The 16,096-nt window shown below is 45.1% G+C and overlaps 5 non-coding genes and 5 pseudogenes across 5 annotated transcripts; all 10 read left to right on the plus strand.

Moving 5' to 3' along the window:
- Nucleotides 1-566: 566 nt before the first annotated feature.
- LOC141230427 (U2 spliceosomal RNA) lies at nucleotides 567-682 on the plus strand (annotated as a pseudogene).
- A 525-nt stretch (nucleotides 683-1,207) lies between these two features.
- Nucleotides 1,208-1,389, plus strand: LOC141230279 (U2 spliceosomal RNA). Its single transcript, XR_012296831.1, has one exon. It is a non-coding gene; the product is annotated as a U2 spliceosomal RNA (small nuclear RNA).
- Nucleotides 1,390-2,504: 1,115 nt separating this feature from the next.
- Nucleotides 2,505-2,620, plus strand: LOC141230418 (U2 spliceosomal RNA; annotated as a pseudogene).
- A 524-nt stretch (nucleotides 2,621-3,144) lies between these two features.
- LOC141230295 (U2 spliceosomal RNA) lies at nucleotides 3,145-3,329 on the plus strand. Its single transcript, XR_012296845.1, has one exon. It is a non-coding gene; the product is annotated as a U2 spliceosomal RNA (small nuclear RNA).
- A 6,231-nt stretch (nucleotides 3,330-9,560) lies between these two features.
- Nucleotides 9,561-9,736, plus strand: LOC141230313 (U2 spliceosomal RNA; annotated as a pseudogene).
- Nucleotides 9,737-10,851: 1,115 nt separating this feature from the next.
- On the plus strand, nucleotides 10,852-11,042 carry LOC141230486 (U2 spliceosomal RNA). Its single transcript, XR_012296947.1, has one exon. It is a non-coding gene; the product is annotated as a U2 spliceosomal RNA (small nuclear RNA).
- A 1,115-nt stretch (nucleotides 11,043-12,157) lies between these two features.
- Nucleotides 12,158-12,249, plus strand: LOC141230430 (U2 spliceosomal RNA; annotated as a pseudogene).
- A 794-nt stretch (nucleotides 12,250-13,043) lies between these two features.
- LOC141230393 (U2 spliceosomal RNA) lies at nucleotides 13,044-13,244 on the plus strand (annotated as a pseudogene).
- Nucleotides 13,245-14,359: 1,115 nt separating this feature from the next.
- LOC141230206 (U2 spliceosomal RNA) lies at nucleotides 14,360-14,550 on the plus strand. Its single transcript, XR_012296760.1, has one exon. It is a non-coding gene; the product is annotated as a U2 spliceosomal RNA (small nuclear RNA).
- Nucleotides 14,551-15,665: 1,115 nt separating this feature from the next.
- Nucleotides 15,666-15,856, plus strand: LOC141230488 (U2 spliceosomal RNA). Its single transcript, XR_012296949.1, has one exon. It is a non-coding gene; the product is annotated as a U2 spliceosomal RNA (small nuclear RNA).
- Nucleotides 15,857-16,096: the final 240 nt, after the last annotated feature.

Below are 16,096 nucleotides of genomic sequence, written 5' to 3' on the forward strand. Positions count from 1 at the left end.
AGAACCCAACCCAAAAAGTTTGGTTGATTAGTCTGTGGCATTCTGTTAAACTGTTGCTTATGGCGGTCTCTGTGAGCTTCTCAGCGACATTCAGCCAGCCAGGTATCCTGCCTGCAGTAGATGGAATGTGGCAATGGAACGCTGGCTGCGCGTGTCATAATAGGCTCTGAGCCTTTATATACCTGTGCACAGCAGCAGCCACCTTCAGTCTGCTGCTGGACAGCCAGCAGCAGCAGCAGCAGGAGAGGTATGTAATCAGGAGCCCTCCTGCTAAGGGTAGACAGCTGCTCGTTCCACCCCACCCCCCGCCTTAATTGGTTCTCCTCCCTTCCAACGGTGTTGAGGCGGGTGGGAACAGCAGGGGGTGAAGGTGCTGTGTTTAAAGAGGTGGAGTTATGCAGATCTAAAACGCGTGGATTGCAGCAGCAGCAAGCCGAAAAGTGCAGGCATGTAAGGGATCTAGAGGTTGACAACATGTCTTCTTAACGGGAGTCCAGGAGCTCATCTCCATAAATGGACTTTTCAGGATCCTTGGGTGGCTCCGTAGTTTGAAACCAATTCTGGTTATCGCTTCTCGGCCTTTTGGCTAAGATCAAGTGTAGTATCTTTTGAAAAGGCGGTTTTGTCCTTGGGCTGCTCTAGTAAATTGATGCACATTACACACTGGTTTGGTGCACTTGTTAGTACGCCAGGTGGCTCATAGAGTCATCTGATGGAAAACATGGCCCTCCAGGATCGAAGTCACTAGGCTGGGTAAGTGTGAGGGCTTTGGAGCAATGTGCCCCAGGAGTAGGCGCCCTGGTGGGAGTCCAAGCTTACTGGGACTGGGAACCCCAGAAAGACTTGGGCTTCGTAGCACGCCGCACCTTTGCCAATCATACTTTCTGAGCAACACCCCCTATTCCTGGCCTCCGGGCTAGGAAGGGGAATTTTTATAAACCCGGTCGGAGGTCCGGTCAGCTTTGGGCTGAGAAACCAACACAGGCTCCAGCTCCACTAGGGTGGCAGCCTAGCTGGACGCTGGGAGCACGAAAACGGCTCTTCTCTGGCTTCGGCAAGAGAGAGCATCGGAGATCCCCGACCCTCGCTGTGGCCTTCTGGCTCGGAGGGATGGGGATGGTTTATTGGGGACCCTCTCCTCCGGGAAGGGTCCACATGAATCCTCGCCTCGTGCGCTGTTTTGGTGTGACTTCGGTCACATTTTTCAGTGCCTTGGATGCAGCTTCAATCAAAAAATCTGTTCTTATCAGTTTAATATCTGATACGTCCCCTATCTGGGGACCATATATTAAATGGATTTTTAGAACTGGGAGATGGAAAAAGAGCTTGCTCTGTCCACTCCACGCATTGACCTGGTATTGCAGTATCTCCAGGACCGGTGCACCCCTTCTTTAATGCAGTTTCTAAAATCAGAAAGAATTGAATTCAATGTTTTTTGTTCATTTTGCTTGTTTGTCGGATTTTGGGATGGACTCTTTGGCTTTGCTTTTCTTCTCCTCATTGGATTTTTCATGTTCAAAGTTGCAGAAGCCAGATTACAAGCTCATTTTGGTTCAACTTCAGCAACTGTGCATTGCATTGCCATGTAATGTGATGCAATGCTATCTTTCTAGCTCTCCCTTTTTACTTCCTTTTGGATAAACAGACATATTAGGCAAGCATTTTGGAGCTTTCACCTAAATAACTACAGGTGGTGAGATAAGCTGCACAATATAATTGACCTTTCAGTATATTGTTGCACACACACCATCTATTTAGCAAATGCCCTTGTTATCAACAGCAGCCTTTTAAACTCACCTGAGCTAACAGGTATGTGCGCTGGTTACTCTGCTGCGCTTAAAATTTCTTTTTTGGTTTGCTACAATGCCTTTTCTGAAACGTTGTCGCCTTTTGCTGGAACACTGACTTCTTTCATTTAATGCCTGCAGACTATAAAAGAGAACCCAACCCAAAAAGTTTGGTTGATTAGTCTGTGGCATTCTGTTAAACTGTTGCTTATGGCGGTCTCTGTGAGCTTCTCAGCGACATTCAGCCAGCCAGGTATCCTGCCTGCAGTAGATGGAATGTGGCAATGGAACGCTGGCTGCGCGTGTCATAATAGGCTCTGAGCCTTTATATACCTGTGCACAGCAGCAGCCACCTTCAGTCTGCTGCTGGACAGCCAGCAGCAGCAGCAGCAGGAGAGGTATGTAATCAGGAGCCCTCCTGCTAAGGGTAGACAGCTGCTCGTTCCACCCCACCCCCCGCCTTAATTGGTTCTCCTCCCTTCCAACGGTGTTGAGGCGGGTGGGAACAGCAGGGGGTGAAGGTGCTGTGTTTAAAGAGGTGGAGTTATGCAGATCTAAAACGCGTGGATTGCAGCAGCAGCAAGCCGAAAAGTGCAGGCATGTAAGGGATCTAGAGGTTGACAACATGTCTTCTTAACGGGAGTCCAGGAGCTCATCTCCACAAATGGACTTTTCAGGATCCTTGGGTGGCTCCATAGTTTGAAACCAATTCTGGTTATCGCTTCTCGGCCTTTTGGCTAAGATCAAGTGTAGTATCTTTTGAAAAGGCAGTTTTGTCCTTGGGCTGCCCTAGTAAATTGATGCATATTACACACTGGTTTGGTGCACTTGTTAGTACGCCAGGTGGCTCATAGAGTTATCTGATGGAAAACATGGCCCTCCAGGATCGAAGTCACTAGGCTGGGTAAGTGTGAGGGCTTTGGAGCAATGTGCCCCAGGAGTAGGCGCCCTGGTGGGAGTCCAAGCTTACTGGGACTGGGAACCCCAAAAAGACTTGGCTTCGTAGCACGCCGCACCTTTGCCAATCATACTTTCTGAGCAACCCCCCCTATTCCTGGCCTCCGGTCTAGGAAGGGGAATTTTTATAAACCCGGTCGGAGGTCCGGTCAGCTTTGGGCTGAGAAACCAACACAGGCTCCAGCTCCACTAGGGTGGCAGCCTAGATGGAAGCTGGGAGCACGAAAACGGCTCTTCTCCGGCTTCGGCTAGGGAGAGCATCGGAGATCCCTGACCCTCGCTGTGGCCTTCTGGCTCGGAGGGATGGGGATGGTTTATTGGGGACCCTCTCCTCCGGGAAGGGTCCACATGAATCCTCGCCTCGTGCGCTGTTTTGGTGTGACTTTGGTCACATTTTTCAGTGCCTTGGATGCAGCTTCAATCAAAAAAAAATCTGTTCTTATCAGTTTAATATCTGATACGTCCCCTATCTGGGGACCATATATTAAATGGATTTTTAGAACAGGGAGATGGAAAAAGAGCTTGCTCTGTCCACTCCACGCATTGACCTGGTATTGCAGTATCTCCAGGACCGGTGCACCCCTTCTTTAATGCAGTTTCTAAAATCAGAAAGAATTGAATTCAATGTTTTTTGTTCATTTTGCTTGTTTGTCGGATTTTGGGATGGACTCTTTGGCTTTGCTTTTCTTCTCCTCATTGGATTTTTCATGTTCAAAGTTGCAGAAGCCAGATTACAAGCTCATTTTGGTTCAACTTCAGCAACTGTGCATTGCATTGCCATGTAATGTGATGCAATGCTATCTTTCTAGCTCTCCCTTTTTACTTCCTTTTGGATAAACAGACAAATTAGGCAAGCATTTTGGAGCTTTCACCTAAATAACTACAGGTGGTGAGATAAGCTGCACAATATAATTGACCTTTCAGTATATTGTTGCACACACACCATCTATTTAGCAAATGCCCTTGTTATCAACAGCAGCCTTTTAAACTCACCTGAGCTAACAGGTATGTGCGCTGGTTACTCTGCTGCGCTTAAAATTTCTTTTTTGGTTTGCTACAATGCCTTTTCTGAAACGTTGTCTCCTTCTGCTGGAACACTGACTTCTTTCATTTAATGCCTGCAGACTATAAAAGAGAACCCAACCCAAAAAGTTTGGTTGATTAGTCTGTGGCATTCTGTTAAACTGTTGCTTATGGCGGTCTCTGTGAGCTTCTCAGCGACATTCAGCCAGCCAGGTATCCTGCCTGCAGTAGATGGAATGTGGCAATGGAACGCTGGCTGCGCGTGTCATAATAGGCTCTGAGCCTTTATATACCTGTGCACAGCAGCAGCCACCTTCAGTCTGCTGCTGGACAGCCAGCAGCAGCAGCAGCAGGAGAGGTATGTAATCAGGAGCCCTCCTGCTAAGGGTAGACAGCTGCTCGTTCCACCCCACCCCCCGCCTTAATTGGTTCTCCTCCCTTCCAACGGTGTTGAGGCGGGTGGGAACAGCAGGGGGTGAAGGTGCTGTGTTTAAAGAGGTGGAGTTATGCAGATCTAAAACGCGTGGATTGCAGCAGCAGCAAGCCGAAAAGTGCAGGCATGTAAGGGATCTAGAGGTTGACAACATGTCTTCTTAACGGGAGTCCAGGAGCTCATCTCCACAAATGGACTTTTTAGGATCCTTGGGTGGCTCCGTAGTTTGAAACCAATTCTGGTTATCGCTTCTCGGCCTTTTGGCTAAGATACCACATCTTGCCAGAAGGATTCTAAGCCAATCGTGCCCTTGGCCTTGAGGCATCGGCGGTGTAAAAGCCGTCTTAAGCCTCATGCTGCTTTAGGGGGCAGATACGCAAAGAAACCAAGAAGGCGATCGACCCTATCTACCTTTTGAAGATGGCATCAGCAGTAGCGGCCGCAGTGCGCTATGCCAGAGCTGGTGACCTTCGCATCAAGAACTCTTTCAAGATCGAAGTGGACGATGCATCCAAGGAGAAGATGACCTTGAAGTTTTTCGTGAGGAGAGTGCTGCTGGAGATCCTAGGAGTAAAGAGGGAAGACATCCTGGCCCTTCAAGATCGCCCCGGTTCCTTCACTTTGACTCTGGAGTCGGAGTATGCGTGCCAGAACCTCTTCCGCCAGATTCACCTGCACCTTTCAGATGAGGATCTTAAAGGACTCACCTTTGTCATCCTTTACTCCGGTGGAGAGAAGCCGCTCGTGGTTCAGATGAGCAACCCTCATGTTCCCTTAGTTAATATTATTTGCTTTCTTCAAAACTATTTCCCAGAACTGCGGTATTCCCACAAGGTCATGAATGAGGAAAACCTCTGGACGGGAAAGCATAAATTTTTTGTTAAATTTTGTGAAGATCCAAATGGCATTGGTGGTCAGCGTCATCCTCCGTCAAGTTTCCTGATCGGTAGGGAGCGGGGGCGCCTCTTCTACCCGGACATGCCCCTCTTCTGCCGGAAATGCATGTGTTTCGGTCACACTTATGAGAACTGCAAGGAGGAGGTGGCAATCTGTAAGAAGTGCTACAAGCATGGACATGCCACAATGGACTGTACCAATGAGATGGTGTGCAACATCTGCCGGGTCCCAGGTCACTCCTTCCGGGAGTGTCCTTTGAAGAAAAAGGCGGAAACCTATGCTGAAACGCTGGCAAAGCAACCTGCCCGTGTGCCTCCATCTGCTCCCGGGGGGCAGAGGCAACCCTCTGCTGTTCCTGCTCCTGCGGGTGCGTCTACAGCGCGGGGGCAGTCTTCTAGCTCTGCAGTACCTGCTCCACAGACCAAGCCTGCTAGTACATCAGGTGGTACGTCTGCACCTGCTGCACAGAGGAAGCCAACCAACCCTCCTGCTCCTGCTGCTAAGGGGGGTCCCACCGGTGTTCCTGTATCTACTGTGCGAACACAACCCCCTGTAGGCGGGTCCACAAGCACTTCAGTGCCTGCTGCACAGGGAAAACCTGCCAGTTCTCCTATTCCTGCTGCGCATAAGCCCACGTCTATGCAGAAACCTCCAGCTGAGAAACCTGTCCGTCCTGAGAGGAGGGAAGCTTCATCTAAGGACTGGGCTGCTGATTCTGATCCGGGTGATATGGTGGTGGAGGGGAGTCCCTCTGCTGAAATCGGGACATTTAGCTCGGAGGAAGAAGCAATGGAGCTGGAAACTCGTAGGAAAAGGAAAACAGATGATAGGTCTGATGAGAATGTGGCCAGGGAGACTTCCAAGAAGTGTCCATTAAAACCAAGTCTTCTGCAATACAAGCCAATGGCTCCCGCTGCCCCTCCTGAGGAGCCAAGGCCTTCAGACCCTATAAACATTTCTTTTTCGGACTCAGAAGTGCAGAGCCCGTTAACATCGGTGGGCTTTATGTCTGATTCTGACAGTAGTGTGACCTGAACTATCCTATCATGACCTCATCAATTAAAGTAGCCTCGCTCAATGTGAGGAGTATAAGGGGCTCTACAAGAAGGGCTGCTTTGTTTTCCTACCTGACAACAGTGGACTGTGATGTCTTTTGTTTGCAAGAATGTAACATTGACTTTGATATGAATTATGCAGATTTAAGAAAAGATTGGCCTCATGGGCCCTCTATCTGGTCCGGAGATAATGAAAATCGTTCCTCTGGCATTGGAGTGCTGTTTAGGTCGCATGACTTTAAAATCAACTCTTTTGTGGACATTTCTTCTGGACGTGCTCTTTTCTTAAATATTAGTTTTAAAGGTGTGGACTTTAGACTTTTGAACATTTATGCTTCTCCGGTGAAGGAAGAGAGACATCAGTTGTTTGAAGATGTGCAATATTACCTACCTGGTTCATCGCCTCTGATGTTCTGTGGGGATTTCAATTGTGTCTTGCCTGGTGAAGGGAGAAGCGGGAGTTCCACCGTTCCTAAAAAAGACAAAACAGAGAAACAACTAAAGGATTTGTTAACTGATTTTTTTCTTAGAGACTCCTGGAAAGAGAGCCGTAGTAATGATCCCGGTTATACTTGGGAGAACTCTTCTTCTAAATCTCGTATTGATTTTATTTTCATGTCCCAATATGTGAATGTCAAATCTGTTGTCTTAATCCCAAACATTTTTTCAGATCATAAGATGTTGCTATCAGAGTTAGAATTACCTGGGCTTGTCAAGGCAAGAGGAGTTTGGAGGCTAAATACAACATTGTTACAAGATCCTAAGGTAAGAACAGATTTTAAAGCGTTTTTTAATTATTTAAGAACAAAACAACAAAAATTTTTAACTCTGCTAGAATGGTGGGAATACAGCAAGATGAAGATAAAAAGTTTTTTTATCAAGGTCAGCATAGCCAATGCAAGAGAAAGGTCCGCTTGGCATAAAAGGCTTATTACTAAATTGCAGACCTGTTATCAACTAAGAGATGTGGGACTTGAAATGGACGATTTAATTGAAGCAACAAAAAAAGAAATTAAAAAGAGTATAGAGTCGAAGGGTAAGGAAATAATTTATAACTCAAAAATTGAAGTGATGGAGAAAAATGAAAAGTGCTCAAGATTTTTTTTTAAAAAAGTAGTTGCTGCTAAGGAAATGATAACAGAATTAGAGGGTGAAACTACAACTGAAGGTATGCTCAACCAAGCTCACCAGTTTTATCAGCAGCTTTTTAATGAGAAAACTATAGACCAGTCTTTTACTGAAGATGCCCTTAATTCATTAAAAAATAGTCTGAGCCGCGAAGACCAAGAATTGTTATGCACTGAAGTCACCTTGTCGGAAGTAGATGCTGCTATCAAAAGTTTTTCCTATGGGAAAACCCCTGGTTCTGACGGTTTGCCTGTTGAATTTTATCGTGAATTTTGGAATTTTTTAAAACCCGACTTGTTTTTAGTAATCAAAGAAGCTTTTAAGTGTGATATCCTGCCTATATCTTGGAGAAGTGGTCTGGTCTCCCTGATTTTTAAAAAAGGAGCCAAATCCCATCTGGCAAACTGGAGACCAATCACACTGTTGAATGTTGATTACAAGTTGATGTCCAAAATTTTAGTGAACCGTTTTAAAAAAGTTTTATCCAAAGTTATTTATGAAGACCAGGTATGTGGGGTGCCAGGAAGAGGAGTTGCGGAGCATCTCAATACCATCCGCGATGTCATATGGTACCAGCAATCCAGGAAGCAAGACTTAGCAATTTTATCGTTGGATTTTCAAAAGGCTTTTGATCGTGTCTCTCATTGTTTTTTATGGTTGGTTTTAAAAAAAATGGGCTTCCCTGAAATTTTTATCAAGCAAGTGGCACTTTTATATAAGAACTCTTTTAGTAAAATTTTAATCAATGGATTTTTGTCTAATGAAGTGTTTTTGCATTCAGGTGTGAAGCAAGGCTGCCCTTTGTCCCCAGTGCTATTTATATGTGCAATAGAGCCTCTTTTATCTATGCTACGAGAGGATAAAGTGATTAAAGGTGTCCCTATCCCTGGAGGACATGGAAGAGATGTGAAGGTAATGGGCTACATGGATGATATTACTATTTTTTGTTCATCACCTGCCGCTCTCAGGAGAGCTATAAGAACGACCAATTTTTTTTGTGAAGCCTCAGGTTTTAAGTTAAACATTGAGAAATGTGATTGTTTTGTCCGTGGCAATTGGGCGGATGTGTCCATCCCTGATCTCCCGATGCAGTCAGAGAAGATTAAAATTCTGGGCGTGATTTTTGATCGACAGAATGATGGAATGAAGAGCTGGGATGGAGTAAGGGACAAAATACAAAAGAAGATTGACTTTTGGAAATTAAGAAAATTAACAATCGAAGGTAAAGTTTTAATTATTAAGGCCCTTCTGCTTCCTGTCATGTTATATCTCAGTTATGTTTATCCCCCAAGTGACCTTACAGCGAGAAGATTACAGAGAATGCTGTTTGAATTTGTGTGGAACTCTAAGTTCGAAAAGGTGAAGAGAGAAACAATGTACAAGATGCACCACCTTGGTGGTAAGGATGTTCCCAACGTCAAACTGTTTTTATACTCCAAGTTTTTTAGCCTCTGTTTTAAATATATGTTTGCTTCAAGCCCTTGGGCACATTTTTTAAGATATGCAGCTGGCCACATTTTTAGGAGGCGAAAGTGGATATCCATTTCTTTAACAAGCCCAGTGTTGTTATCACCTCCACAACAATATGCCATCCTGGAGAAAGTTATCAGATTATATGGCCTAGATTCTTTTGAGATGGAGACATTGAAGAATGCAAGGAAGCTGCTGCAGCAATTAAAAAAGAAAGAAACTTTGACGCCCATAAGCCATTATTCATATAGCAGAGTCACTAAAATATGGAATTTAACAAATGCACCTTACCTGATGAATCAACATAAAGACTTAGCTTGGATGATTGTGCAGGAATGTTTACCGACTCGTGATTTCCAGTATAAAAGAAGACTGAGCACTATACAAACCTGCCCGAGGCATCAGTGCAATAATGATGAGACTACTATGCACCTTATTTGGAATTGTGATTTTGCACAGCAAGTGTGGAAAGACTGTGGTGAGCTTTTAAAATTTTTATCTGGTCTTAATTTTTTAAGCCATGAAGTGGTTTTATATGGGATTTTACCAAACATGATGAAAGAAAAAGAGAGAGTTTTATGGTGCACTTTGAGTTGTGTTAAAAGTGCTCTATGGAAGACCAGAAACATATTGTTGTTTAAAAGAGACTATATAGAAGTCAAGGATTGTATAAGACTGGCATTAAGTGAAATTTATATGTACTACCTAATGGATATGAAGAAGCTTGGAAAGAAAAGAGCCCTGAGTATATGGAACTATCACCTATGGAAGATGTTATTTTAAAGCTCTGAAGAAAAGATAAAGACTACGATATTTTAAATATAAACGCAAAATCTGTTCTTATCAGTTTAATATCTGATACGTCCCCTATCTGGGGACCATATATTAAATGGATTTTTAGAACAGGGAGATGGAAAAAGAGCTTGCTCTGTCCACTCCACGCATTGACCTGGTATTGCAGTATCTCCAGGACCGGTGCACCCCTTCTTTAATGCAGTTTCTAAAATCAGAAAGAATTGAATTCAATGTTTTTTGTTCATTTTGCTTGTTTGTCGGATTTTGGGATGGACTCTTTGGCTCTGCTTTTCTTCTCCTCATTGGATTTTTCATGTTCAAAGTTGCAGAAGCCAGATTACAAGCTCATTTTGGTTCAACTTCAGCAACTGTGCATTGCATTGCCATGTAATGTGATGCAATGCTATCTTTCTAGCTCTCCCTTTTTACTTCCTTTTGGATAAACAGACATATTAGGCAAGCATTTTGGAGCTTTCACCTAAATAACTACAGGTGGTGAGATAAGCTGCACAATATAATTGACCTTTCAGTATATTGTTGCACACACACCATCTATTTAGCAAATGCCCTTGTTATCAACAGCAGCCTTTTAAACTCACCTGAGCTAACAGGTATGTGCGCTGGTTACTCTGCTGCGCTTAAAATTTCTTTTTTGGTTTGCTACAATGCCTTTTCTGAAACGTTGTCTCCTTCTGCTGGAACACTGACTTCTTTCATTTAATGCCTGCAGACTATAAAAGAGAACCCAACCCAAAAAGTTTGGTTGATTAGTCTGTGGCATTCTGTTAAACTGTTGCTTATGGCGGTCTCTGTGAGCTTCTCAGCGACATTCAGCCAGCCAGGTATCCTGCCTGCAGTAGATGGAATGTGGCAATGGAACGCTGGCTGCGCGTGTCATAATAGGCTCTGAGCCTTTATATACCTGTGCACAGCAGCAGCCACCTTCAGTCTGCTGCTGGACAGCCAGCAGCAGCAGCAGCAGGAGAGGTATGTAATCAGGAGCCCTCCTGCTAAGGGTAGACAGCTGCTCGTTCCACCCCACCCCCCGCCTTAATTGGTTCTCCTCCCTTCCAACGGTGTTGAGGCGGGTGGGAACAGCAGGGGGTGAAGGTGCTGTGTTTAAAGAGGTGGAGTTATGCAGATCTAAAACGCGTGGATTGCAGCAGCAGCAAGCCGAAAAGTGCAGGCATGTAAGGGATCTAGAGGTTGACAACATGTCTTCTTAACGGGAGTCCAGGAGCTCATCTCCACAAATGGACTTTTTAGGATCCTTGGGTGGCTCCGTAGTTTGAAACCAATTCTGGTTATCGCTTCTCGGCCTTTTGGCTAAGATCAAGTGTAGTATCTGTTCTTATCAGTTTAATATCTGATACGTCCCCTATCTGGGGACCATATATTAAATGGATTTTTAGAACAGGGAGATGGAAAAAGAGCTTGCTCTGTCCACTCCACGCATTGACCTGGTATTGCAGTATCTCCAGGACCGGTGCACCCCTTCTTTAATGCAGTTTCTAAAATCAGAAAGAATTGAATTCAATGTTTTTTGTTCATTTTGCTTGTTTGTCGGATTTTGGGATGGACTCTTTGGCTCTGCTTTTCTTCTCCTCATTGGATTTTTCATGTTCAAAGTTGCAGAAGCCAGATTACAAGCTCATTTTGGTTCAACTTCAGCAACTGTGCATTGCATTGCCATGTAATGTGATGCAATGCTATCTTTCTAGCTCTCCCTTTTTACTTCCTTTTGGATAAACAGACATATTAGGCAAGCATTTTGGAGCTTTCACTTAAATAACTACAGGTGGTGAGATAAGCTGCACAATATAATTGACCTTTCAGTATATTGTTGCACACACACCATCTATTTAGCAAATGCCCTTGTTATCAACAGCAGCCTTTTAAACTCACCTGAGCTAACAGGTATGTGCGCTGGTTACTCTGCTGCGCTTAAAATTTCTTTTTTGGTTTGCTACAATGCCTTTTCTGAAACGTTGTCTCCTTCTGCTGGAACACTGACTTCTTTCATTTAATGCCTGCAGACTATAAAAGAGAACCCAACCCAAAAAGTTTGGTTGATTAGTCTGTGGCATTCTGTTAAACTGTTGCTTATGGCGGTCTCTGTGAGCTTCTCAGCGACATTCAGCCAGCCAGGTATCCTGCCTGAAGTAGATGGAATGTGGCAATGGAACGCTGGCTGCGCGTGTCATAATAGGCTCTGAGCCTTTATATACCTGTGCACAGCAGCAGCCACCTTCAGTCTGCTGCTGGACAGCCAGCAGCAGCAGCAGCAGGAGAGGTATGTAATCAGGAGCCCTCCTGCTAAGGGTAGACAGCTGCTCGTTCCACCCCACCCCCCGCCTTAATTGGTTCTCCTCCCTTCCAACGGTGTTGAGGCGGGTGGGAACAGCAGGGGGTGAAGGTGCTGTGTTTAAAGAGGTGGAGTTATGCAGATCTAAAACGCGTGGATTGCAGCAGCAGCAAGCCGAAAAGTGCAGGCATGTAAGGGATCTAGAGGTTGACAACATGTCTTCTTAACGGGAGTCCAGGAGCTCATCTCCACAAATGGACTTTTTAGGATCCTTGGGTGGCTCCGTAGTTTGAAACCAATTCTGGTTATCGCTTCTCGGCCTTTTGGCTAAGATCAAGTGTAGTATCTTTCGAAAAGGCGTATTTGGATGTTGGCCGCCCTAGTAGATTGATACATTATGCACACTGGGGTTTAGGCGCTTGTTAGTACGCCAGGTGGCTAATATAGTCATCTGGTGGAAAGCATGGCCCCCCAGGATCGACGCCATTGGGCCGGGGAAGATCGAAAGCCCGAAGTGTGAAGTGCCCCAGGAGTGGTGACCCTGGGGTGCCTTAACTCACTGGGATTGGGAACCCCACTTGAGTTTATGGCACATTTGCACAAGCACTTCAAATTTTCTTTCTTCGCACACACCCTTATTCCGGGCCTTCTGGCCTTAGGATGGGGAATTTTTCAATTCCCGGTCGAAGGTCCGGGCAGTATTATACTGTGAAACCTTCACTATTTATTTAATTTCTTTGTCACTGTGTGTCCACTTATTCACGTGTGTCACGTCCTACTAGGATTTTGTCGGGATGCGGTTCCCTTACGGGTTCCTCTCTTGGCAGGTCTAGGGGGGGAGTGTGTGGCCATCAGGTTCCGCTCCCCCCTGAACCCCCCTGGCTCTCCTCTTTCGGGAGGAGAGCGTTGTTGGCTCCCCTCTTCCGGGAGGGGAGCACAGTCTTTGGCTCCCAGTGCCTTGCTCGGGTGAGAACTCGGGCAGGTGCTGGGGGTAAGATTGGGTCGCCTCTGGCTTCGGCTGGAGGTGGCTTTTTGTCCCTGTTCCTCGCTGTGGCCTTTTGGCTCGGAGGGACGGGGAATGGTTTGGGGGACCCTTCTCCTTTTGGAGAGGGTTTCAAGAAGACCAGCATCCTAGTGCACTTTTTTTGTGGCACTTGTCACTTTTTTAAGCGCACTCGGGTTTTGTACACGAATTCGGGCTTTCAAAAAAAAAGAATAAAAAAAAAAAAAAAAAAAAAAAATCTGTTCTTATCAGTTTAATATCTGATACGTCCCCTATCTGGGGACCATATATTAAATGGATTTTTAGAACAGGGAGATGGAAAAAGAGCTTGCTCTGTCCACTCCACGCATTGACCTGGTATTGCAGTATCTCCAGGACCGGTGCACCCCTTCTTTAATGCAGTTTCTAAAATCAGAAAGAATTGAATTCAATGTTTTTTGTTCATTTTGCTTGTTTGTCGGATTTTGGGATGGACTCTTTGGCTCTGCTTTTCTTCTCCTCATTGGATTTTTCATGTTCAAAGTTGCAGAAGCCAGATTACAAGCTCATTTTGGTTCAACTTCAGCAACTGTGCATTGCATTGCCATGTAATGTGATGCAATGCTATCTTTCTAGCTCTCCCTTTTTACTTCCTTTTGGATAAACAGACATATTAGGCAAGCATTTTGGAGCTTTCACCTAAATAACTACAGGTGGTGAGATAAGCTGCACAATATAATTGACCTTTCAGTATATTGTTGCACACACACCATCTATTTAGCAAATGCCCTTGTTATCAACAGCAGCCTTTTAAACTCACCTGAGCTAACAGGTATGTGCGCTGGTTACTCTGCTGCGCTTAAAATTTCTTTTTTGGTTTGCTACAATGCCTTTTCTGAAACGTTGTCTCCTTCTGCTGGAACACTGACTTCTTTCATTTAATGCCTGCAGACTATAAAAGAGAACCCAACCCAAAAAGTTTGGTTGATTAGTCTGTGGCATTCTGTTAAACTGTTGCTTATGGCGGTCTCTGTGAGCTTCTCAGTGACATTCAGCCAGCCAGGTATCCTGCCTGCAGTAGATGGAATGTGGCAATGGAACGCTGGCTGCGCGTGTCATAATAGGCTCTGAGCCTTTATATACCTGTGCACAGCAGCAGCCACCTTCAGTCTGCTGCTGGACAGCCAGCAGCAGCAGCAGCAGGAGAGGTATGTAATCAGGAGCCCTCCTGCTAAGGGTAGACAGCTGCTCGTTCCACCCCACCCCCCGCCTTAATTGGTTCTCCTCCCTTCCAACGGTGTTGAGGCGGGTGGGAACAGCAGGGGGTGAAGGTGCTGTGTTTAAAGAGGTGGAGTTATGCAGATCTAAAACGCGTGGATTGCAGCAGCAGCAAGCCGAAAAGTGCAGGCATGTAAGGGATCTAGAGGTTGACAACATGTCTTCTTAACGGGAGTCCAGGAGCTCATCTCCACAAATGGACTTTTTAGGATCCTTGGGTGGCTCCGTAGTTTGAAACCAATTCTGGTTATCGCTTCTCGGCCTTTTGGCTAAGATCAAGTGTACTATCTGTTCTTATCAGTTTAATATCTGATACGTCCCCTATCTGGGGACCATATATTAAATGGATTTTTAGAACAGGGAGATGGAAAAAGAGCTTGCTCTGTCCACTCCACGCATTGACCTGGTATTGCAGTATCTCCAGGACCGGTGCACCCCTTCTTTAATGCAGTTTCTAAAATCAGAAAGAATTGAATTCAATGTTTTTTGTTCATTTTGCTTGTTTGTCGGATTTTGGGATGGACTCTTTGGCTCTGCTTTTCTTCTCCTCATTGGATTTTTCATGTTCAAAGTTGCAGAAGCCAGATTACAAGCTCATTTTGGTTCAACTTCAGCAACTGTGCATTGCATTGCCATGTAATGTGATGCAATGCTATCTTTCTAGCTCTCCCTTTTTACTTCCTTTTGGATAAACAGACATATTAGGCAAGCATTTTGGAGCTTTCACCTAAATAACTACAGGTGGTGAGATAAGCTGCACAATATAATTGACCTTTCAGTATATTGTTGCACACACACCATCTATTTAGCAAATGCCCTTGTTATCAACAGCAGCCTTTTAAACTCACCTGAGCTAACAGGTATGTGCGCTGGTTACTCTGCTGCGCTTAAAATTTCTTTTTTGGTTTGCTACAATGCCTTTTCTGAAACGTTGTCTCCTTCTGCTGGAACACTGACTTCTTTCATTTAATACCTGCAGACTATAAAAGAGAACCCAACCCAAAAAGTTTGGTTGATTAGTCTGTGGCATTCTGTTAAACTGTTGCTTATGGCGGTCTCTGTGAGCTTCTCAGCGACATTCAGCCAGCCAGGTATCCTGCCTGCAGTAGATGGAATGTGGCAATGGAACGCTGGCTGCGCGTGTCATAATAGGCTCTGAGCCTTTATATACCTGTGCACAGCAGCAGCCACCTTCAGTCTGCTGCTGGACAGCCAGCAGCAGCAGCAGCAGGAGAGGTATGTAATCAGGAGCCCTCCTGCTAAGGGTAGACAGCTGCTCGTTCCACCCCACCCCCCGCCTTAATTGGTTCTCCTCCCTTCCAACGGTGTTGAGGCGGGTGGGAACAGCAGGGGGTGAAGGTGCTGTGTTTAAAGAGGTGGAGTTATGCAGATCTAAAACGCGTGGATTGCAGCAGCAGCAAGCCGAAAAGTGCAGGCATGTAAGGGATCTAGAGGTTGACAACATGTCTTCTTAACGGGAGTCCAGGAGCTCATCTCCACAAATGGACTTTTTAGGATCCTTGGGTGGCTCCGTAGTTTGAAACCAATTCTGGTTATCGCTTCTCGGCCTTTTGGCTAAGATCAAGTGTAGTATCTGTTCTTATCAGTTTAATATCTGATACGTCCCCTATCTGGGGACCATATATTAAATGGATTTTTAGAACAGGGAGATGGAAAAAGAGCTTGCTCTGTCCACTCCACGCATTGACCTGGTATTGCAGTATCTCCAGGACCGGTGCACCCCTTCTTTAATGCAGTTTCTAAAATCAGAAAGAATTGAATTCAATGTTTTTTGTTCATTTTGCTTGTTTGTCGGATTTTGGGATGGACTCTTTGGCTCTGCTTTTCTTCTCCTCATTGGATTTTTCATGTTCAAAGTTGCAGAAGCCAGATTACAAGCTCATTTTGGTTCAACTTCAGCAACTGTGCATTGCATTGCCATGTAATGTGATGCAATGCTATCTTTCTAGCTCTCCCTTTTTACTT

This window comes from Phyllobates terribilis, unplaced genomic scaffold (assembly GCF_046119375.1).
Source record: "Phyllobates terribilis strain yellow unplaced genomic scaffold, ASM4611937v1 Scaffold_499__1_contigs__length_1316695, whole genome shotgun sequence".
Taxonomy (NCBI): domain Eukaryota; kingdom Metazoa; phylum Chordata; class Amphibia; order Anura; family Dendrobatidae; genus Phyllobates; species Phyllobates terribilis.